Source organism: Hylobates moloch, unplaced genomic scaffold (assembly GCF_009828535.3).
Source record: "Hylobates moloch isolate HMO894 unplaced genomic scaffold, HMol_V3 SCAFFOLD_17, whole genome shotgun sequence".
Classification (NCBI taxonomy): domain Eukaryota; kingdom Metazoa; phylum Chordata; class Mammalia; order Primates; family Hylobatidae; genus Hylobates; species Hylobates moloch.
Window position 1 is genome coordinate 6,628,545 of NW_026652292.1, and position 23,332 is coordinate 6,651,876.

A 23,332-nucleotide genomic window follows, 5' to 3' on the forward strand; every position below is an offset into this window, starting at 1 on the left:
CACCATCACCACCACTACCTCCACCATCACCACCACCACCACCATCACCACCATTACCTCCATCACCACCACCACCACCTTCAACACCACCACTACCCCACCATCACCACTACCTCCAATATCACCACCACTACCAACACCATCATCACCACTACCACCTTCACCATCATCACCACTACCACCATCATTACCACCACCACCCCCACCATCACCACCAGCACCTGTACCACAACTACCACCACCTTGCTAATTGGTCTGCATCCAACAGAAGGCATGTTAATTTTTCTCTCAAGGCCTCACATTAAGAGACTCAGAGAAGGACCTGTGATATGATATAATTTCAGGGCTGGATGACTAAGTCTGAGCCAGATGCAGGTGCATCAGTAAAGGTCATATGCTCTACAGAAAGGGAGATGGCCTCACAGATGCAGAGAGAAGCAAAGACTTACAGTGGCTATGACCTCAGAAAGGAAAAGAATGTCGTGGTTCTTCGTTCCTGATAGGCCCCTCAAGGCTGAACCTCCTCACATGTTGGAGCTTTAAAGATACAGCTGTATCAGGCCAGGCGTGGTGGCTCATGCCTGTAATCCCAGCACTTTGGGAGGCCAAGGAGGGAGATCAAGACCATCCTGACTAACATGGTGAAACCCCATCTCTACTAAAAATACAAAATATTAGCCCGGCGTGGTGTTGTACTCCTGTAGTCCCAGCTACTCATCAGGCTGAGGCAGGAGAATCGCTTGAACCCAGGAAGTGGAGGTTGCAGTGAGCCGAGATTGCGCCACTGCACTCCAGCTTGGGTGACAGAGTGAGACTCCATCTAAAAAATACAGCTGTATCAAATCCGCTTGTGTTTTAGCCATCTGAGAGGTGAGAATCTTCTGTTTTTGTTATTTGCAACCAATTCTTAAATAAAAACGTCAAATCAAAATAATCATAGCATATTATTAAAACATTATGAAAATATGTAGATATATTAAATTTATTTAAGATATAAGCTTATGTAGCAATATTTACACGGACATCACCCTTGCTTCCTATATCCAAACCAGAAAATTCATAGAGTTGACTTAATCGAAAATACAGAATTTAAATCTTCATCTATTATCTTTGAAGTAAGGGATTAAGAAAGAATAATTGTATGATTCCCTCTCTTTACTAATTTATAGTATATTGCATGATGAACACATTTGACTCTCAAGTCAACAAGGAATGAAAGAGATTAAGCAATTTCATTAGTTATCTAACTCTAAAATGAATGATGTATTTATAATGATTCAGGATGCTGATACAGGGCAAACATGTTCTTACCGCAGCCAAAGCTAAATTGGCTGGGGAGAAATTGTGGATGATCATGAGTAAAATATTTCTTCCATCATACTTAAAGACGACAGAGAAAGAGAAAACACTGTAAAGGCAGCAAGATCATCATCTTGCACTTAATAAAACTGAAAAGGTTCAGCTGCTGCTTCCAGCAGAACTCAAAATGAAGAAGTTATTTGTATCTTATTTTTCTTTAGCTCTTTTTACCCTATACCATACAGAGGTATCTGCCACAGGGGAATGCCCAATGAATCATCTTGTTATGTTGCAGAACACAGAGGACTTCTCTAGATTTTTTTAATGGTTTTTGAGAAATAAAAGAGCGATATTCCTGACTCTTTCATTACTTCCTCACTGAGGGAGTTAACACATTTAATTTCTGCTTGACAGCTGGGCATGGATTAAGTGTGTTAAGCAGTTAATCCCTTATCTTTCAAACCTAGAGATTTCCCCAATGGCATCTCAAAGATGTGCTTACAAGGCAATGTATATTTCGTTAGTTACTTACTGAACTGGAACTTGGTTTCCTGAAGGCTGTTACCAGGTGTTTTACCAGGTTATCAATGTCAAAAATGACTTATTTCTCATTAATTAACAGTAAGCACTTGAAGCAATGCCCTGATATGTTTAAATGATGTGTCTATACTGGCATAAATAATCAATATATTATGGTTATTGTTTCTAGTCCTTGACTTAACATCAGAATGCTTTCTTTATTTTTTTTGAAGATTTTAAAAATATATTATAAATGGAACACATAGTCATTTCAGGAAATGTGGAAAGTAAAAAAAAAAATTGTATGCATAAGTCACCAATACTTCCACCATCCACAGTTTATCACTGATAAGGTTTCCTTGTGTGCTTACCTTAAACATTTGAAATAGTGAGTGATCAATATTTTAACTATTCATTTAATACTATAGAATAATTTTCCCAACTTTTTTGAAAACATGAACATTAGGGATAGCTTAGCTTAAGTGCTCAATCTCATACTATCCTTTTAGATACTGAGTAACCCCTAAATGTGTGTACTTTGATTGCACTTGTACAAATTTCAGCAATCGTGCTGATTTCAGTAGATATATTGTATGAATCATGTGAATAAAATTCAGTGATATCTTCACCAAGCAGAAAACGATGTCCTCTGGCCTCCTACAGTTCCTAAGATACCTGCCTCAAGCCAGCTCACCCATCCACAGCACCACTAAATATCTAATGTCCTGAAATACCAATTCCTATGGAAACCTCACCAAATGGACAGTGAAATGGGAGGATGATTAATTAAAGATTCTCTGATGCCTGAGATTTTCTAAACACATTTCCTCTATTGTTTTGTTCTAGAGTGAATTCTTTTAGTGCCTGAGACTACATTGATTTATGTGGCTGATGTAAACACGCACACACATCCAATTCTGAGTCTCTTTCAGGAAATACACAAGATGTATACTATATTCCTCATCTCATAGATGTAGCTTGAATTTTTTTTATTTCTAGTTTTATTATAGTAGCATTTCCCCATTAGCCTTCGGCAGGAAATGACAGTGTACTTTTAAAATAACTTTATGTGTTAAAAGGATTTGGGTTGAGATAATTCAGAATTAAGAAGGAATAAACATATTTTGTAAATGTAATGTTCCAGAAGCCATCTTTGGATCCCAACCTAAAAGGCTCTGATTCTTATCACAAGCAGTCTTTTTTCTTTCTTTTTTTTTTTTTTTCAATCCTGAGATAATAGCTTTCCATCTTGCTGGTCTTGGGATGCAGGTTCTACCAACTTTAAAGACAGGGTTCCATAATACAGTTGGTTTGAAATATTCAGGGCAGTGACCCTGCAAGGCCGGTAAGAACTGGCCTGGGTCTTCCTTGCCCTGCAGAGGATGTGGCTGGATACATCAGAATGACAGCTTCAAGGGCATGAGCCTGCCTGTCTCATTCTCTATATTTCTCTGATAATGATGGGGCAGAAGAGGAAGTCAGATCAACAAAACCTACTTTTGTCAGGTCATGAGCTACTGCTAGATACTTCATGTACCAATGAACTTACTTTATCAAACACATCCACTTATAATTGAGGTTCAGAGAAGTTAAGACACGGCCCCAGGCCATTACAAAGAGTGGAGCAGCATCAGGGCTGAGTCCACGTGCTTAACTCTAAAGCCCAGGACCTTCCACTCTTCCATCCCTCCTCTCCAAGGTCATAGTACCCAACCCCTGCTACCTGTCATGGCCTCCTCCCTTGCCTGTTAATTCTTCTTTCCTTGAGCTCTTCACTTGCAGCTCTCCCACTTGGACCACGCTTCTCCATGTGAATGTACGTTCTCTCCAACACTTTTACCTTTAGTTTTGTGTCAGCTTCTCTTTCAGTCTTGCCCAGCTCTCTCAGAGTGTTTCTACTTTCTATTGCCTTCTCTTTTTATTTCCCTTTCTTCCTTCAGAATACTACTCTTCTGAAAGAGCAAAATTAGTTACATCAGCAACAAAGTGTAAAAACCGTGTTATCAATAATATAATGACGTTAAAAATATCCTCAATCAGGCTGACACTTGAATCCTCCTTTAGGAGTCCCTGGAGGGCTCTTGAGCAGGGCACAAAGGCAATGCTTCAGACCTCTGAGGAACTTTTCCACAAGATGGGGTTTGAGATGGGGCAGGTGACAAGAACTTCTTGGGGGAGAGAAATAAGGAAGGGAGAAAAGAGAGGAAATAAATGCACAACTTTAACTTCCCCTTTGCTTTCTCTCTGGCTCACATTGGCTGCTCATCCAGGGCTTGTTCTCTTCCTAGCATTAGGGGGGTGACCCTCTCCCATCTCCTAATCACTGTCATCTCCCTGCCTTCTTGCAAAATTTTCTTTTCTCCCCAGTTGTCAGTAGTTCTATGCAAATTCTTCTCAGGAAACAATGGTTACATATATTCACTGCAGACACAAAAATACTGGCCAGCCACATGCAGACAGTGTAGCCCTATTAAGAAAGGGCACTATTCAAATATCTTGCAGAAAATCTAGCTAGTAAATGTTCACTGATGATCATGTTTCATGAAACAGAATGACTGGTGAGCTGAGTGCTGCATCTGCCTAGATAGCCTCTTGTCTCACTCAACCATGGGGCGTCTTTCTCGCTCCCCATTGGTGGCATTCAAGAAGCATATGATGAATCATGTTCCTTTCCATCATTTCAGGGCTGATATCAGTCAACAAATAACTCAGTCAGAACTGAGCACTAACACTGCAGGCCCAAGTTTACGAAGACACAAGAGTAAGTTCTGACCCACAATTGGGATGATGTCTTATGGGAGGCTCCGTGGTTCAGATCAAAGTGCAAATAAGATAAGTTTCATCTCATTTCATCCCATTTTCATAACACCATAAATTCATATCTTAATAACTTCAGACTATTTTCTCAAATATGTATTAACTTAGTCATAAAGGGAACAATGAAAACATGTTACTGGATTTGACACAGAAAAACAAATCTAAGTAACTGCACCATTAGTGATAGGTTACATACAAAGAGAGACACTGTTCATTTGCTAATAAAGTGTAGCAATTCATATAGCCTTAATTGGACACTTTCCAGGTTCTCTGTTTTTCCTAAGTTAGGTTATGCAACTAAACCCACACCACTCCAGGGAGATGAATTACAATCATTTTAATAGGGGAGTATATGCTGACCTTGGAGTTCTCTAAATTGCTCAAAGTGAACAGGAAGTAATTATAATGGGCTGCAACTACACTCAGGTAACTTACAAAATGCTGTTGAAAACTCACACTGTAGCTATTATATGATAAGATTTACTGCTTGGTCCTTCAAACTTCAATCAAATTAACAAATAGCATTCTTTAAAGAAGAACATCAGGAAGATAGTTCATGTATGATTTAGGTAAACATTATCAAATGTCTGTACACAAACACACACAAAAATCGTGGCACAACATGTGGGATGAATAAATAAAACCACAGAGGAAATGAGTGCCTATGCTCACACCTGCCATTCTGTGGGAGGTCTTCAATGAAAATGACCATCAAAGAACTACCTGGAAGAGCCCTGAGAACATTGTTCCTCCTCTCAGGAATGAGTGGGGAAGCTCAGTACTGTGTGTAAGCTCCTCTTCCAAGGCAGAGTCATGAATGGACAGCTGCGGACACTCATTCTGGTTCATCATGTGCCTATGTTCCACTGGAGGATCCATGGCCTCAGGGGCATCTGGACAGCACTCAGGATGGGAGGGGGCAGCTCTGTGTCCCAGGAAAGGAAGAGGTAGAGGCCTTTAGAGTTTGCTGTACCTAGGGCTTATGTGAAGCGTGTTCTCCCACTCATAGTCTCTAGCTGACCTAGGTTTCTGAGGCTCCCAAAACAAAACCCCTGGAAAGAATGGGGCCCTTTCTTCAGGATTCTGAGATTCTGGAAGGTAACCATACTGAGGTGGAGAAGAGGCATGGGAAGGAAAGAGAATAAATCAGAAAGTGAGAGAAATACTCTATAGGATTGGAGTTTAATGAATTGTGGTATGCACTTACTAGAGTATTTTGCCTATTTAATTTTAACTAGAGACCTATGACTTTATTATGTGAATAACTTATACTTTAGGCCACTATCTAGCACAACTAAATTAATATTTATTTCAAGATGAGATTTGTTGGGTGAATATTTAATGATAGGAGCTTTATTACTGAAAATTGTTATTATGTCATTTTTTTATTTTTATTTTTTTATTTTTTTATTTTTTTATTATACTTTAGGTTTTAGAGTACATGTGCACAATGTGCAGGTTTGTTACATATGTATCCATGTGCCATGTTGATTTGCTGCACCCATTTATGTCATTTTTTATCAACACTGATCTTTTAGCTTTGTATCTATTACTTTTTCATTTATTTTGGTATCTATAAGAAAGATGTATTTTATGTTTATTTTCACACATTGTATATTAAACTGAACATTTTATATGTTCCTGCTGTCTATTTTTTATTTTTGTAGAGATGGCGTCTCCCCATCTTGCCCAGGCTGGTCTTGAACTTCTGGCCTCAATAAATTCTCCCACTTTGGCCTCCCAAAGAGTTGGGATTAGAGATGTGAGTCACTGTGCCAGGCCCTCAGATCTTCCTATTCTTAACAGTGGTTTTACTATTACTTTCCTACCCGTACTATAACTTGATTTCAGACCAGAGTTTCCAATCAGAAGTTAAAATGTCATATTGAACTATTTTCAATACAAATGTTTGTGAAATATAGGAAAAAAACATGGTCTAAGAAATTTTGAAATGAATACATGTCCTAAAATATAACTTTAAAATGTTTGATATTTATATATACCACAGTCAAATTTGGCAATCCTTTAAATGATATATTAATGATTTTGTTGTTTTAGAATAATTTTGTCTGAATTTATTTCTATATAAATATTCCATCCTACAAACTACTTCTTATTTTTTTTCACATACAGATCTTAAGTGTGCAATGCAATGAGGATGGAGCAACATATACACCAGTCAAGACAAAGAACATGTCCATTACCCCAAAACGTTCTCTTACACCCGCTTCCAGGTGATGCCCCTAGCAACCATGGGTTTGGTTTGTAGCATCAAGACTTTACCTGTTCTTGAATTTCAATATATGGAACCAGGCAGGAGCATAATTCAGCTTCTTTTATTCATAGTTCTTCAGATTGATTCATGCTGTTGTTTGTATCAGTAGTCCATGTATTTTTAAATTAGTGAATCATATTCCATTGTATAAACATACTACAACTTCTTACATTATTCTGTTGATGGACACATGGCCTTTTCCAGTTTTGGTTGTTAGGGGAAAAGCAACTGCAAACATTCTTAAGACTTTTTGTGGGCTTTATTGTTTGTTTTTGGTAAATACCTACTAACAGTGGAATTGCTGGATCTTAGAGTTGGTGTAAGTTTACATTTATCAGAAACTGCTGAACTGCTTTCCAAAGTAATGTTTTGCATGTATGAGAGTCTTAATTCCTCCACAACCACTCCAACACTGGGTGGTATTGATCTATTTGATGTTAGCCATTGGAGTAGTATGAAATGCTTTTCGTGAATGTAATTTTGGTTTAGCTCATGAACAATGATATTGACCATATTTTCATGTGCTTAGTGGCCACTGATATATTTTCTTTTTGAAACATGTGTCTAAGTATTTTGCCTATTTAATTTTGAATATTTTTCTTTTTTTTTGAGCTGTAAGAATTATATAAATTCTGGATCTATGACAGTCCTCAAGTATATATATTCCAAATATTTTATTTTATAATGTGGTATACATTATCATTTGTTTAATCATATATTATGAACAGAATTTTTTAAAAATCACATCCAGTTAATCAAATTTTTCCTTTTATGTTGAGTCCATTTTGTGGACTAAATATCATTGCTATACCAAAGTCCTGAGGTGATGCTCTAATATTTTCCTCTAGCAGCTCTCTAATGTTAACTTTTTTTTTTTTTTTTTGAGACGGAGTCTCGCCCTGTCGCCCAGGCTGGAGTGCAGTGGCGCGATCTCGGCTCACTGCAAGCTCCGCCTCCCGGGCTCACGCCATTCTCCTGCCTCAGCCTCTCCGAGTAGCTGGGACTACAGGCGCCCGCCACCACGCCCGGCTAATTTTTTTGTATTTTTAGTAGAGACGGGGTTTCACCGTGGTCTCGATTTCCTGACCTCGTGATCCGCCCGCCTCGGCCTCCCAAAGTGCTTGGATTACAAGCGTGAGCCACCGCTCCCGGCCTAATGTTAACTTTTATATTTAGGGCAGTGATCCATCTTAAATTAACGTTTTGGTGATTTGTTATGTATTCTTGACAAAATGAGCTTTTAAATATGCTTTTTAAGTCTTTCATAATCTCTGGTAATATTTCTAATCTTGAATTCAATTTTGTCTGATATTAATCTAATTCTACCAGCTTCCTTATTCTTACTTTTGTATGCTATATCTTTCCTCCATCTTAACATAGTTCTTTATCTGAGACTTTATATTATGTAGCTGAACCTGATTTTTTTAATCTCATCTTCCAGTCTCTGCCTTTTAACTGGAGTATTCAGTCTATTTATATTTAAGGCAATTACTGATATGATTGGTCATAGTTCTTCCGCCTTGCAATGCATTTTCATTTTGTCTCATGTGTCTTTTATTCCTTTGTTTCTCCCTTCCTATATTATTTTGGGTTAGATTATTGCTATTAGAATTCCAATTCAATACTTTGATTGAATTTTGCTTCAATATTTAGTTAAACTGAAATCTGTACTTATACTGAATTAAAAGTAGGACAGTAGAAATAATCCAAACTGAATGAGAAAAATATTTTAAATTATACTTTTTTAGTTATACATTATATTTCTTCTTAGTGGTTATTTTAGGAATTAAAATATGCATTCTTAATTTATCACTGTCTGCTTAAAACCATAAATATTACTTCACATACAGTATAAAAGCTGTCAGTGTATAAATTAACCTATCTACCTGTGTTTTGCTAGTGTCATAATTTTTATAAAGTATTTGCTATAAACTTCACATTACAATTAAATCATTTTTGCATTAAATATTTAGTTTTCTTTTAGATAAAATAATAGGGGAAAAATACCATCTTTTACATCTGCCCACGTTTCTTATTTTATTTTTATATTTTTGAGGAAGTCTTTCTCTGTGGTCCACGCTGGAGTGCAGTGGTGCAATCTCAGCTCATTGCAACCTTCGCCTCCCGAGTTCAAGAGATTCTCGTGCCCCAGCCCCTCGAGTAGCTGGGATTACAAGTGTGTGCCACCACACGCGGCTAATTTTTGTATTTTTAGTAGAGATGGGGTTTTGCGATGTTGGCCAGCCTGGTCTCAAACTCCTGGCCTCAAGTGATCCTCCCCCAGTGACCTCCCAAAGTTCTGGGATTACAGGCTTGAGCCACCCTGCCAGTTGCATCTACCTACATGTTTCTATTCTTTCCTGTAGATGTACATTTCCATCTGATACCATTTTCTTTCATGCTGTAAATGTTTTATGGTACAGTTCTATTGGTAGTTAATCTTTTTCAGATTTTATTTATCTTAAAAGTCTTCATTTCAAATTCATGTTTTGCTTGATATAGACTTCTCTGTTAATGAGTCTGAGTCTGTGTGCATGTGTGTATATGAGTGTAGAATGCTGATTTCCAGAGTTGTGCATTATTTTCTGATCAGGGTTGTTCCGATATATCCATTCTTCTTTCATAGAAATCATAACTCTTAGAGCACTATTTAAAAATATTAATAATTCAAGATAGCATAAATCAACCTTTATTATTATTTTTCAAATTCATATACTAGGCAGGTAGTAAAAAGAGAATTAAATGCACATTTGAAACAAAAGTATATTTGTAAAAAATATTACATTTACTAAATTATAATGCCAATACAGATGGCCATTAAATTAATACTTACACTGGAATTGGTATCCAGTTAACAATAATTTTCATCATTATTTCTATTGGCCTAAATTCATTTTATCTTTGCAAAATAAAATTATGGAATTCTAAAACCAATCATTAGTTGATAGGGAAGGCTGCCAACAGAAAACTATAATTCATAAATACAAACACATTTTATTATTAAGTATCATAATATATCATTTATTTGGTTTTAGTTGAATAAAACAAGTTACCCCAGGTTTCTTTGCATGTATGAAAGAAAATAAAAATGTTATGACAATGCAAAATATGGATGATCACTACTATTTGTTCATTTTCTCTAGTGCCATTGGTGTCTTGATTCTATAATCCAAACTCTCAAATTAAAACAGATGCTTCGCATTTTCTAAAAGTATTCTTTTTGGGGGTTGAAGAGTGTTTACTCAGGAAACAGCCTCACAATGTCACGCATATTACATCTGTATGATGGATAGATCCCATGAAAATATGTCAAGCTTCGCTGGCAGGCGAAAACATATGGTAAGGGTTAGACATTTACCATGTGTGAATTTTCTAAGAATAAGTGGTAATAAAACTAGATCTGCTGTCAGTCAGCTATTTGGTATTCCAAAGGATAAGTGCACATTAAATTCATGGTATTATATTCAGAATTTTAACATAAATAGCACCCCCATAGAGTAGCATGATAATGTTTATTGTTTGCCTATTTGTGGTGGTCAAGCTTATTAGATTTGGTCCGAGTGTCTTAAAATATTGAAATCGGAAAATCAGAAGTCATCTTGTCCAGTCTATATCTATCACAGATCTCATTCTTCACATTTACCAACTCCCTAGAGAATCTGTTACATCTTAAACAACTAGCAGAAGGAGAAAAGTTCTTTTATTTTACCAAGATGTATTTCTCCTAATTTTCAAATTATCATTTTAAATTTTATCTCATTGAATCTTCTCAGATAAGCTTCTTTCAGACGTTAGCTCAGAGCTCAATACCAGTTCCTACTGTATATCCACTATTTAGATAAATGATGAGATCATAAGCCTGAAAATATTTCAAAATAGCTCTTTAATTTTACTAAAATTAAACCAGAAGTTTTTTTTTTTAATTTTTCCTCGAAACCATGTGCTATCGTAACCCCAGAAGAGGTTACATTGCTAAAAACAAAGAGAACACTGATTACTTTTCAATCTTAAAATTGACCTTCTTGACTTCTTTAGTGAAGCAATGATTATCAAAGGATTTGTCAGGAGAGAAATGACTATTATAAATTTTTTATCTCCTCTGGGATGGACACAGCAGCTTGTCAGTTTAACCAGAACTTTTCTTTTTCTTTGCTAACTCAACCAATATTGATTTTGTTTGGGCATCTGCTCAGCACAGGCTCTGGAGAGGTAGGCTCCAGGGAGTGAATCCTCATGGATGCTGGCATTATGGTGATGTCATTTATCTTCCTGTAATTGGTTGGAAGATATGTACGTGGCTTTGTTCTGGCCAATGGCTACAGGGAGAATTCTTCTTTCTAAAATGTCCTGGGGGTGAAAACCCTATTGTTCCCATGCCATTTCTATTCAGAATTCTGTTATGGGAGTACAGGACACTTCTTGCTGCAGTGGTTACCTTGTACCCAACAGGTGACAAGCTTAGAGAAGAGTACTCATTGTGCCAAGGATGGTACAGCAAAGTGATAAATGGCTCTGGGAATATAGGACCTCATGGAGCCACCTCCAGACATCTTGTTGGATGAAATTATTAATTATCTAGATAATTAAGTGTTGGGTGGTCAGGAATCCTCTTCCTTGATGCTGAAAGCCATCCTAACCACTACTGCACTTTCAGCACATCAAAAGGCAGGCCTGCAGACACAGATCTAAGAATTTCATTGAATTCCGAGGACAGAGAAAAAGAACCTATGAAAAATAGGAAGTGGAAAGCCCCAGACTGGGTAGTAAGAAGAAGGAAAGGGCGGAGAGCTAGGGAGGATTTGGAAGTGGGGAATGTATTCTCATAGAACCTCCATAGGAGGAGGCAGATGTTAGAAAAATTTAGGACATGTATGATAGTCAAAACATTCAACAATCAGTATGGCATGGGCACAGCCCTCATTGTGGACTCCTGTCTTGCACTCACAAAGGGTGCTATATCAGAGCAGCACCAATAGCGCCTGGCAGGCTAGCCAGAGGAGAATCGGTTTGCTGCTGAGAACCTGTCTCTGACCCCCACAACACACACACCCAATTCTGTGGCATGGACATGCCTCAAAAATCCCTGCATGCCTCTGAATGTCAGGAGGCCCTGAAGACAGCTGGGGTGAGAGCTAGCCGCCTTGCCTGGGTCTATCAGGGTGCCAGGCAAAGTTACCTCAGTCAAGGGTGATGGAAAAGAGTCCGTGAGAGCTGATGGAAGTCTGGCAAGACTGGAGTGCCACCAGACCCTGACTGCGGTGGCCACAAGTTACACTGCCCATCAGCCAGTGCTAATGGAATGCCCAGGGCAGACACATCTCAGAAGCCACTGGCACAGTGAGCCTTTCTGACAAGTGAGGATCACAGAAGCCCCTGGGGTCTGAAGCTAAGATTCCTCTTGCATAACGAATCTCCCCTTTTTTATATAACCCAATCTCATAAAAATACAATCTGTATAATTCAAGATAATGTAAATAAACCTTTATTTGTAGTTTTCAATAGTAATATAACCAATAAATATAATAATCAGTAATAATAATATAACCCAATCTTATATAAATACAATCTGTATTCATACAGATATATAAATACATAATATATACTATATATAAATATATAGTATATATAATATATAATATACTATATATACTATACGTATATATAAAATATAAGTATATATAATATATAAGTATATATTATATATAATATATAAAAATATAACCCCTTTATATAACTCAATCTTATATGATACAATCTATAACACCATATATGGGGTTATATAATTTATCTGCATATAAATTTGTATAGATATATTTATATATAAATACAAATTTATATACCTCTGTATATAAAGGGTTACATAAATATAAATATATAATATTTATATTATATACAAAGGGCATTATAGATATATATATAATAAGAGGTTATTTATACATAATTATAACCCCTTTATATAATGCAATCTTATATGATACACTCTGTAACCCCAGTTACAGATTATATTAGTCTGTTCTCACGCAGCTATGAAGAAATACCCGAGACTGGGTAACTGATAAAGGAAAGAGGTTTACTTGACTCACAGTTCCTCGTGGGGAGTCCTCAGGAAACTTACAATCATGGTGGAAGGCAAAAGGGAAGCAAGGAACCTTCTTCACAAGGTGGCAGGAGAGACATTGTGTGCCAAGTAAAGGCAAAAGCCCCTTAAAAAACCATCAGATCTCATGAAAACTCACTTACTATTATGAGAACAGCATGGGGGAAACCGTCCCCGTGATTCAAGTACCTCCACCTGGTCCCACCCTTGACACATGGGGATTATTAAAATTCAAGATGACATTTGGGTAGGGACACAGAGCCAAACCCTATCACAGATCCCGATGGATGGCACTGCACTCCAACAACTTCCTCTTCTCCCTATCCCAGAGATGGGGCTCTGTGAAAAGCTGAAATCACTTATACAAAAATAAAACTCAGGTGAGCTCTACTTGAGAAGTGTGTTGCTGGGAAGCATATTTTTCCCAGTTACACTCTCAAAAGAAAGCTCCATCAGGCACACTGTGCAACACAGAGATTCTGAGCCCAGGTTCTGCTTGGTTACTCTTATTGCCATGGTCTTAGTTCCTCACCATCATTTCTTAAGAGTTCATTTCTGAAATTAAATACACATTCTAAAATAATCAAGTCTAGATTTTGAATGTGCTCATTAATCATTTTAAAATTTGCCATGTTTTAATTATGTGTAGTTGCTTACTCCCACTATTATTTAATTGAAATTTATATTCCACCTATTTTTAAACCAGTTGGAATAATCTTTTTAATTAAGCACTATTTGAAATAGAACAATCAGAGGACTGCCATTAATCCACTAATCCTTCTTGGGAATTGGGTGGGGTATCAATCAATCGTCAGTCAATTAAAAAACAGAAAAGCTTCCAGATGGCTAAAAGAAGCTACAAAACTCAAAGGATTACAGGATTACATATGTATTACAGTAAAAATAAGTAAATTAATTAAACAAGATCATGAACGTGGAGTATCCAGTTGTCTGAGCAGCTTAAACAGTGTGGTCCTTTCCCTAAAGGTCTTATACGATAAGACTTTGTGTAAGAATATTATAAATTATTCTAGGGCAATGATCAAAAAGAAGGTAAATAGGCACAAGCAATCATCTTTTAAATGCTTTACAACATTTTAGACATTTCATTGGTTTATTCCTCTAACAATCACTGGATTGAAAATGTTGAGTGGAACCAGTATCCCTTCTGCTTCTGGTTATAGCAACCTATTTAATAAGAGACATACCTGGACAATAGCAGTTCAGCATTTCTTAATACAAACCGCCATGGTTATTTGTCTTGCTCTGTTGCCCAGGCTAGAATGCAGTGGTGTGATCTCGGCTCACTGCAGCATTGACCTCCTGGGCTCAAGCTATCCTCCCACGTCAGCCTTCTGAGTAGCTGGGACCGTAGGCGTGCATCATCATACTCGGCTAAGTTTTGTAGGTATTTTTGTAGAGATGGGGTTTCACCATGTTTCCCAGGCTGGTTTTGATCTCCTGGGCTCAAGCTGTCTGCCCACCTCACCCACCAAAAGTGTTGGGATTACAGGTGTTGAGTCACCTTGCCCGGCCTAAGAGCACATTCTTAAACTTTTGGCTGTAAAAGAAGTCTAAGTACCAGGCTAAGTACAAAAATCATTTTATAAACTCCATTTTGCCTTTTGTTTAGATGTAAGTCACTGAAACACGACTGATAGACCCCCGAAGAATAAAAGGGCTGAATATTATTTGGGTCAAGAATACTTTACTCACAGGAAGCAAAAACATTCTGAAAGGTTCCAAATGAAAGAAGACATCTGATGGGCAATGTGTGAATCACTGGACTAACCTGATTTTGTTATGCACTTACACCTGTGATTCCTGATGTCAAACGTTTATCCCTTGAATTTTCCTATAAAATACCATTGAAAGAGGGAAAGAAGACGGCTAGTGGATACTTTTCTACACCATCAATGTAGAGGGTTGGCAACAAGGACTTACAACTTAGATTTGTAAAATTTTGTCCAAAACAGACATAATTGTATTATTTGCAAATTTAAAGACTAAATATAATTATATACTTTTCACTTCACATAAAAAAGTAAATGCATCCTTGTAACAACACATAGTTACAAACTGTACATCTTAAGAGTAGACACTTTGCACTCTAATGAAACTTGATATTAAGTAATTTGAATCAACACTGAGCAACCTCCAAGCCTGATATATATTTTCTATATTTTAATCTAGATATTTTAATATTAATATCTTTAAAATTTCTAAGTGTATGTTTTTTAAATGTTTAAGATAAGTCTTCCATTTGTTGGCTCCTTGGAAGAATATATTTAGAAGAACAGCTCCCTGCAGCAGGGAGACAGATTTTTTTTCCCCATGTATTAGTTAGTAGACTGTAATGCAATAATGAGGGTCTAGGCTGAAGATTGCTTTTTTATTCCTTTTGCCTGCTGAGCATGAAAATATCTTCAACGTTTCTCAGTAACAATGTAAATACAGCTTGTCTTGATAGAGTTGGCACATTAACCATATCTGGTCATTTGGAGGCAATTGGCCACGTGAGCCCAGCAACCTTCCCTAAACATTGCCCCAGGCACCACGTTGTACTGAAATAGGAGCTGAGAAAAGTACATTTCAGGTGGCTTATGTGCAGGAATAAGCAGATTCTGTCTGTTTCGGGAAGGTTCAATTGAGTATTCATTTGAAATATCAATTATTACTCTGACAGTATTTTCTTAACTAGCTTTTATATAAAAATTTAGTCACTATTATCTGTGTATTCATTTTATTTAAAAAACCCCAGTGCTTACAATTCCTTGTTCATAGTGACATAAATGATCATGCTTTTTAAATAATAAAGGACAAAATGAGCTGGCATGCTAGTCATCGTTATAATGCATTACTAAAAAGATGTACTCTCAAAAGGTCTTTTACTTAACCCTCCCAATACCCAAAATATTGCTTAACAATAGTGGCTTGCTATTTTAGGAGAGTAATCAGGATTGAAATACTGTTATAATCAGCTAATGGTGCTGAGAGAGGGTGAAGGAGGGAGGTCAAGGAGAGCCCCAGATGTAGATGATGAGAATCAGCTCTCTGCACAAGGGAAGTGGAGGGTGGTGGGTAGGTGAGAGTTGGTGTGGGTGGGTGTGGGTGAGGGGTGCCGTTGCAGACAAAGGAAGAAACAGGGATATAAGTCCAGAAATGGGGGTGGGAGTAGGGTGGTGGCAGAACCTTGAGGGGCTCCCTGCAATTATTTCTGGAGCCTAAAGCAAGAGGTATAATGGCATTAGAGGGTTAAGCAGGGCAGCTGCAAGCAGGAAGGAGATGATGGGGGAAGAGACTAGGGGAGACTTGAGAAAATACTGGGTAACATTGGCAAAAACAATAGTTGTTTGGATGTGGGCCAGTGACAGAGTAAGAGTAGGACCATCCAAGCCTCCTGGAGCCAGGAGAAGGTTTGTTAGGTTCGGACATTGAGTTCAGTTTCAGACTTGTCACTTATGAGAGCTGAGGGTGTGGCTGGGGTACTATTTGGGAGAGAAGTGCACAGTTACTTAGGCATGAAGATACTCATATGTATCGCGTGCTGCAGCACTCAAATGTGCTACTTAAAATATTTATTATGGTTTCTTTTTGAAGTCTTCCATTTAATAGCAAAAAATCCTGGATTTATTATAGGGAATCTGTAACTCAGTCCATGAACATGGGGCCTTACAGCATTTGAAATTAAATTTAGAAATATATCACATTTTACAAAAATGCTAGGCGTAATGAACAAACAAAATCCAGCAAACAGCAAGCCTATTCTGAGCCGTCATTCTTCTTACTACCCCCTACACTGGTCTTCACACTTGGCAATCAGTGTGGCCATGCAGGGAGCTCACATATCATACTGCATCCTACCTCTGCCTTCTTGATGTCAATGTCTCAACACAGTTAAGCTGCAAAGAGGATGAAACTCTTTTTTATTTTTTTTAGATGGAGTCTCACTCTGTTGCCTGGGCTGGAGTGCAATGGTGTGATCTCGGCTCACTGCAACCTCTGCCTCCTAGGTTCAAGCGATTCTCCTTCCTCAGCCTCCTGAGTAGCTGGGATTACAGGCCCCTGCCACCATGCCTGGCTAACTTTTTGTATTTTTTTTAGTAGAAACGGGTTTCACTATGTTGGCCAGGCTGGTCTCGAACTCCTGACCTCATAATCCACCCACCTCGGCCTCCCAAAGTGCTGAGATTACAGGTGTGAGCCACTGTGCCTGGCCGAGGACGAAGGTTTAAATTAACACTTTATAAATCCTGGGAGACTTCATTGATATTGCCCAAGATGTGTTACTGGGAACACACATGTTTTGCCCAAGATTTGTTGCTGGGAACTCACAGTACTAGATGCCATTTTCTCTTGATAAAAAATCAACCTCAATGATATTTTCTCCAGATAATCTCTTTCCCTGGACACATTTATTTTATCATTATTTCTTTAGTATCTCACCTTATATGTACTGTAACCCTTTGCTCTATTAGTCAAGTGGAATTGGTAGCAATAGATGTTCAATCTTTCATGAAAACCTTGCCACTTTAAAATTTGGAAACATCGTAAGGTTTTTAAAGACATAGTGGAGGGTACAGTTTAATATAGTACAATAGCAAACATATAAAGACAACCTCTTCAGGACCTGGAAATATTTTTGTCAAATGAAGTCTTGCTTAATCTATTGCCATTACTCATCAATTGAACTCAGTTTTTAAAAGAATGAAGGTGTCTGTGTCCTTCTTGATTTATTCATTCATTCATCTAGCACATACTTATTAAGCACTTATTATGTGTTTTGCAAATTTCAGGTAATAGGACTAAAATGAACAAAAGGAACAAAATCTTTTGCCTTGAGAGAACTTACCTCTTAGTGAGGGAACACAGGCCACGTTAATACAAAGGTAAGATTTGTGGGTGTTTACTAATTGTTATGACACACCACTAATACATTTTTTTCTTGCTTTATACCAAAGGAAATAGTACTTATTATTAAATAATTAGACAAAATTCAACAACCTTCTTGGTGCAGTTCAATTTTATTATATTTATATATTTTTAATTGGATGCAAACAATTTTTTTCCTTTCAGTCTAAAAATATTGATTAAAATCCATTCCTTTACCCAGTGGTGGTATAAACATGTTTGAAATAGTCTTAGAAAAATTGGTCCATTTTTTATTTTTTTACTTTTAAAAATAAATCAACTGAAGCTTGGAGATCTTATGTGACTTCCCCAAGGATGTATAGTTGATATCAGAGATGGAACAAAATCCAGTACATTAAGGAAGCAATTCTGAGAATATTCACAGTTACTACACTATAGTGTGGAATAAGACTAGAAGTGAACTTGATTTATTTTCAAATTAAAAAAAAAATCATGAATCAAAACATGTGAAGTGGCTTAAAATCATACGTTGGTTGAATTGAATGAGAAAGGTGAAATTGGACAAAAATATGCATGAACTATATCTCGGCATTGTTCCATAGAGGCCATGTCTTGTCCCTTGATAAACATTCTTTTTTTAAATTTTAGAGCATAATTAAGTTACTCCTTAATGACTATTTTAAGGGACACTAACAAGGGTATAAAAATAAAAGCCAAGGTATCTGAACTTTCCATTTACGTAAGCTTGCTAAATAAGCCCCTCTTCCTGTACCTCTCTAGGCAACTGAGCCTGAGCACACGTCTCCATGGCGGCAGGGGTCATTGCTTTTTAGATCACATTCTACGAGCAAGAGCCGAGAAATCGATATCTCTCACAAGGTTGTAGACGTGCTGGAAACTGATTAGTCATTAACCTTTTGTCACTCCTCCCAGCACTCATGGAAGGAGTTGCAGCATGTCAATGGATTTTGAAAGAGTACCAGGATTAAACTTCTCCATGGCAGCGGGCATTTGTGAAAGGTCTGTTCTGAAATACCAGTACCATCTTCTCACATGTTAAGGGCCAAAAATCTCAGTAAGTCACTCCAAATCAGGTTTTACAGATGATTTTTTGAAATACTGATTCTGGTATTGCCCCTGAAAATTTAATTTATCAAATAAGCCAATTAAGTAGGGTCTTTTAAAGGCATGTAGGGACCATTCAGCACTGGATGGACAAGAAAATGAACATATTAATCTTACAGTCAGCAACGTTTTGTTGATGCTTTGGAAACTGAACTGCAAAGAAGTACTTAAATGAACTGAAAGAGTTAATTTGACTTCTAAGAGCCATAAACTGGCTTGGGTTGGGTGGATTCTGTATTCCCAGACTCTGGTTCAATAAAAATGTAAATGTTATCTGGGTACACAAAGCATATTTCATGGTGATAATGAATCTGTTGACATACCGTTCATACTTTATTATATAAATTTTAGTAATGTATTTGCCAGAGAGAAAAATGAATACACAGGGAAAAACTCTGTGCTCAGCTCTACAATCTGCCCCGGGTTGGCTGGCACACGTTCTCTTCTGACCTTGGCGCAGTTTGCTGGGCTGCCTTGATTTAATCAATCAGAGCCCTGTGGATGTTGAGAGGAACACGACGGCGTCATTGACTGAGCTAATCTAACTGGATTTGAAATAAGAGCTAGAAGATGGGTTATTTTTAAACCAAAACCCACTGATGCATAAACCTATCCTGCAGCGTGATTGCTTAGATTTATAATCGATTGGGTGTGTCTTAGTGTGTATGTAATCCCTGAGAGGTGACCAAATTAGGAGGGGATAGGTGGCTTGAGTTCACAGGCAGAGGAGGCCTTGTCCTTCGGCCGGCCTGCCATAGACTCTGCCTGCAGGCCCAGACTGGAGTGCTGTTTAGTGTGACCTGTTACCAGGATGGGCTTTCTAATTTGCAAGGCCGGGGGCAAAATGGACATGCAGAACCCTTTGATCAAAAATTTTGAAGAATTTCAGGGTGGTGACAGCAGAACCTTAAACCAGCTGCACAAGTCAGACCCAAAAAGTCAGCCTTGCTTGCTGGGTTATGAGGATAGAGGGCTGCCCTCTAGCGTTACAGGAAAGAGGAATTCTGCTTCCTGATGTTTGCTTTTTATTTTTTCTCCCACAGGCCCAGTTAGAGATTCCCCAGTAGGTTTCTTTTTGCCACAAATAAATTGCTACAGAGTAAATACATGGGAGAACCCCTTTCTCTCCACGCCTTACCCTTGGAGTGGCAGCCCTGCTACCCAGAGACACAGAAATAAACCAGAGGTCTCTTTGGCGTCCTTTTAGTTTCAAGAGTCCATATTTCATGCTCCTGGCTTTGAACTAAAGGACATTTTTCATTTTACTTCATATGGCTTGTAAGTTATTATTTTGTTTCTTTTTTTCTTTTTTCCTTTTTAAAATAGAAATTGTTTGGAGAACTTTTTAAAAGGCATACTTAGTGCAATCGATTCTAAAACATGAATACAGAAACTGTAATGATCGTACTGTTTCACTTTTTTTATATTAAACATAAAGCAATGACAGAAGCCCCCATAAAAATAAGCATCAAAACAAAACAAAGATCAAACAAAGCCTCAGAGAAGCCCTGACATATTCTTGATTTCAATATTATTTTCCTTCTAAGTCCTGTGTCTATGATGATGAAATTTAAATTGTAGTGTTCAGGAGGAAAGGAGGAGGAGGAATGTTGATTTTTGTTCCTATTCCACTTCTTGTAGCCTTACTTTTCAAAGTAAATTGAAAATTATTACAAGGGTCCCAGGATCCCTGTCTTTCCCATCCCTTCATCCTGCCCCCTTCATCCAGCACATGGTAGGCACGAAATGTTAGTTGAATAAACTAATGAAAGGATGAGTGAATTAAAAAAAATTCAAAAGGATCAAGGGCAAAATAATCTCCATGTCATTACATTGTAACAAAATTTCTTAAAAGTTTTAAGACTCCCTTTACCATACAGAGAACATATATGTGGTATAGATACTGGACATTTAAAAGATTCCACTTCCCCACTAGGAAGGAGACAGTAATTAAGCATTTCCTTTGCCTCACAAGTTTTTCAGCTCTTTTCTCATAAACCTAAATGACAGATTATTTATTTTTTCTTCCTTCTTGAGTGGGTGAAGGCAAACATTTATCAATACAAGGGGTAAAGAAGAAGCAAGGATTGGAGAGAAGGTGAATAATTAGTCTGTTGCTAGCACAGGAAAGGACTGGAAATGTGCAACTCTGCCCGCCCCAGAAAGACCAAGCACACAGCGAGAGGAAGACAGAACCAACACAATAGAAACCGGGTCCAGCTTCCCACTCAACCGTGTTTCCTTGGAAGGGATTGGGTTCCGGATATTTATACCGCGGATTCATCAGTGTTGTCTGTCATCGAAGCTTGCTCTCAGAACCTTCAAAAACCTAAAATCTGGGAGTATAGTAATCACATCCTCACGTTACAGCAAAGCACCAAGCCCAAAGCATCCAGCCCAGTGAGGTTTGGTGGGAGGGTCTGAGGTTGAAATTACCTGGGTTACAGTCACAGGAGGGTGTTGGAGTGGAGCGCAGGCAGGACAGGGTGGGGGCAGCAGTCCATAAACCCTGCAGGGAAGAGAATTTCTTTCTGCTGCTAGGGCAGGATGACCCACGGTGGGAGGTGAGCCTTGAGACCTACAGGAGGCTTCAGGGGGACACCCTCCCACCCATTGCCTCCTCCTCCACTCCTTGTTTCCAGGTCCTCAGAAGGAGGGAAGTCCAGGGACCAGGGAGCCTGGTGGGGCCGGACCTGAGGTCTTGCACGCAGCCCTGAGCCCAGACTCCTCCGCCACCCTCCTGCCTCCGGTCTCTATGAGATCTGCGGGTGAGCTGTGCAGCTCCTGAGCCCTCATCCTTAGGCCCCGTGGGCACTGACCGCTGCTAAAATGAAAACCTCTGGAAGGATCCGTGCCCGGCCTGGCCCGGTGTTCAGGGTAACACAGCTACCTAGCTTACACGCCCTCTGCCCACGAGGAGGACAGGACAGCCAGGGAGGCGGGGCATGGGGCCATTCGAGAAGGTTCTGGGGTCTTAGGTGGTGACAAAGCCTGAGTCCTGAGAGCTGGTCATCTCCTGGAAGAGATGAAAAGTGCATGGAACAGCCTTCCGGGGCTGCCCTCTGGGCTGCTCGCTGGTGGCAGGAGAAGGGAGGGCTCTTGTGCCTTGTATTCCTTGGGGTAAGGCTTTGGGGGAGGAGGTGGGATTTGGGGGCTCTTTGGGCCGGACCACACTCAAATAGGAGGAAACCTCCAGAAGGGTGGGTTCCTTTGGTGATAAGCGATGAAGCCCCTTCGGCCCCCAGGGCGAGAGCCAGCGGCCTCCGCTCCCACGCGTGTCGGGAGGGGACACGTCCCTCATGACATCCGCCCCCACAACGCTCCTGCCGGGTCTGTAGCGCCTCCTGCGTCCAGTCCCCCAAGGTGACAGGGAGGGAGCCACTCCCAGGGCCGACCCGCCCGCCCGCGCGCCCAGCAGCCCTCCCCGCCGCCCCTTTGCCGCCATCCCCGCTCAGCAGAGGGGCTCGGCGAGGACCACGACCAGCCACGGGGCACCTCTGGAAACCTGTGATATGACAGGCTTATACGGCACCTCCAAAGTATGACCGAAGCTGAGGGTGGAGGGCGCAAGGGAGGCTGCCCCCCCGAGGCCGTGGCGGGGGCTCCCCGTGCAGTCACTGCCGCTTCACTTCCACATGGTGCCGGTCTCCAGTTAGGCCTCTGGCGTTTCCGCGCCCTGCCGCCCTGTCAGGGAGCCCCGGCCCTCTCAAGAGGGTGGAGAGGATGGGGGAGCCCTCAACCCTGCTACGCTGAGGGGAGGAAGGGCTGGACTGCAACCCCGTGCCCACCGCGGGGAGGCGGGAAGGGTGGGAAATCCTCTCCAGCTCCCCAAAAGAGTGAAAAGGAGGGAGTCCCCCGCTGTCCTCTGACCCGCGTACTAAAGGAGGAACCCCCGGGTCCTCTGACCCCGGCTGCGCTCTGTGACTGTGGGGGAGGGTGAGAGCAGGCCCCGCAGCCCACTAAGGGGTGTGGGGAACAGGAGGGTGGCAGCGTCCCTGCCCGCTGACCTTGAGGTAGTGGAGAGGAGCTTAGGAGCCCCGCAGTGCTCCGAGCCAGGTGGGGCGGGGGAGTGGTGGGGGTAGGACTCCTTCCCTCCACCCCCTAGGCTGTGTTTTCACTTCGTAGCGGGGAGGGCTGTCCCTCCCACCCCACCCACGCTGCACTAGGGATAGGGCGGAGGTGGACGACCCGGTGGCTGAGTGTGGGAGGGCGTCGGGCGAGCACGACCCCGGGCCGGGGCGCAGCAGGAGCCCCTCAGTCCGCCACTCCCCCCACCGTCCGCAGCCTGCAGCCGGGCCGTCGGGTGGGGGCCGACACCGCCCCTGCAC

The 23,332-nt window shown here is 40.0% G+C and overlaps 1 long non-coding RNA gene across 1 annotated transcript; it reads left to right on the top strand.

Moving 5' to 3' along the window:
* Positions 1 to 753: 753 nt before the first annotated feature.
* On the top strand, positions 754 to 17,882 carry LOC131381741 (uncharacterized). Its single transcript, XR_009210643.1, has 4 exons — positions 754 to 870; positions 4,503 to 4,579; positions 6,769 to 6,869; positions 17,804 to 17,882. It is a non-coding gene; the product is annotated as an uncharacterized LOC131381741 (long non-coding RNA).
* The last annotated feature ends 5,450 nt before the right edge of the window (positions 17,883 to 23,332 follow it).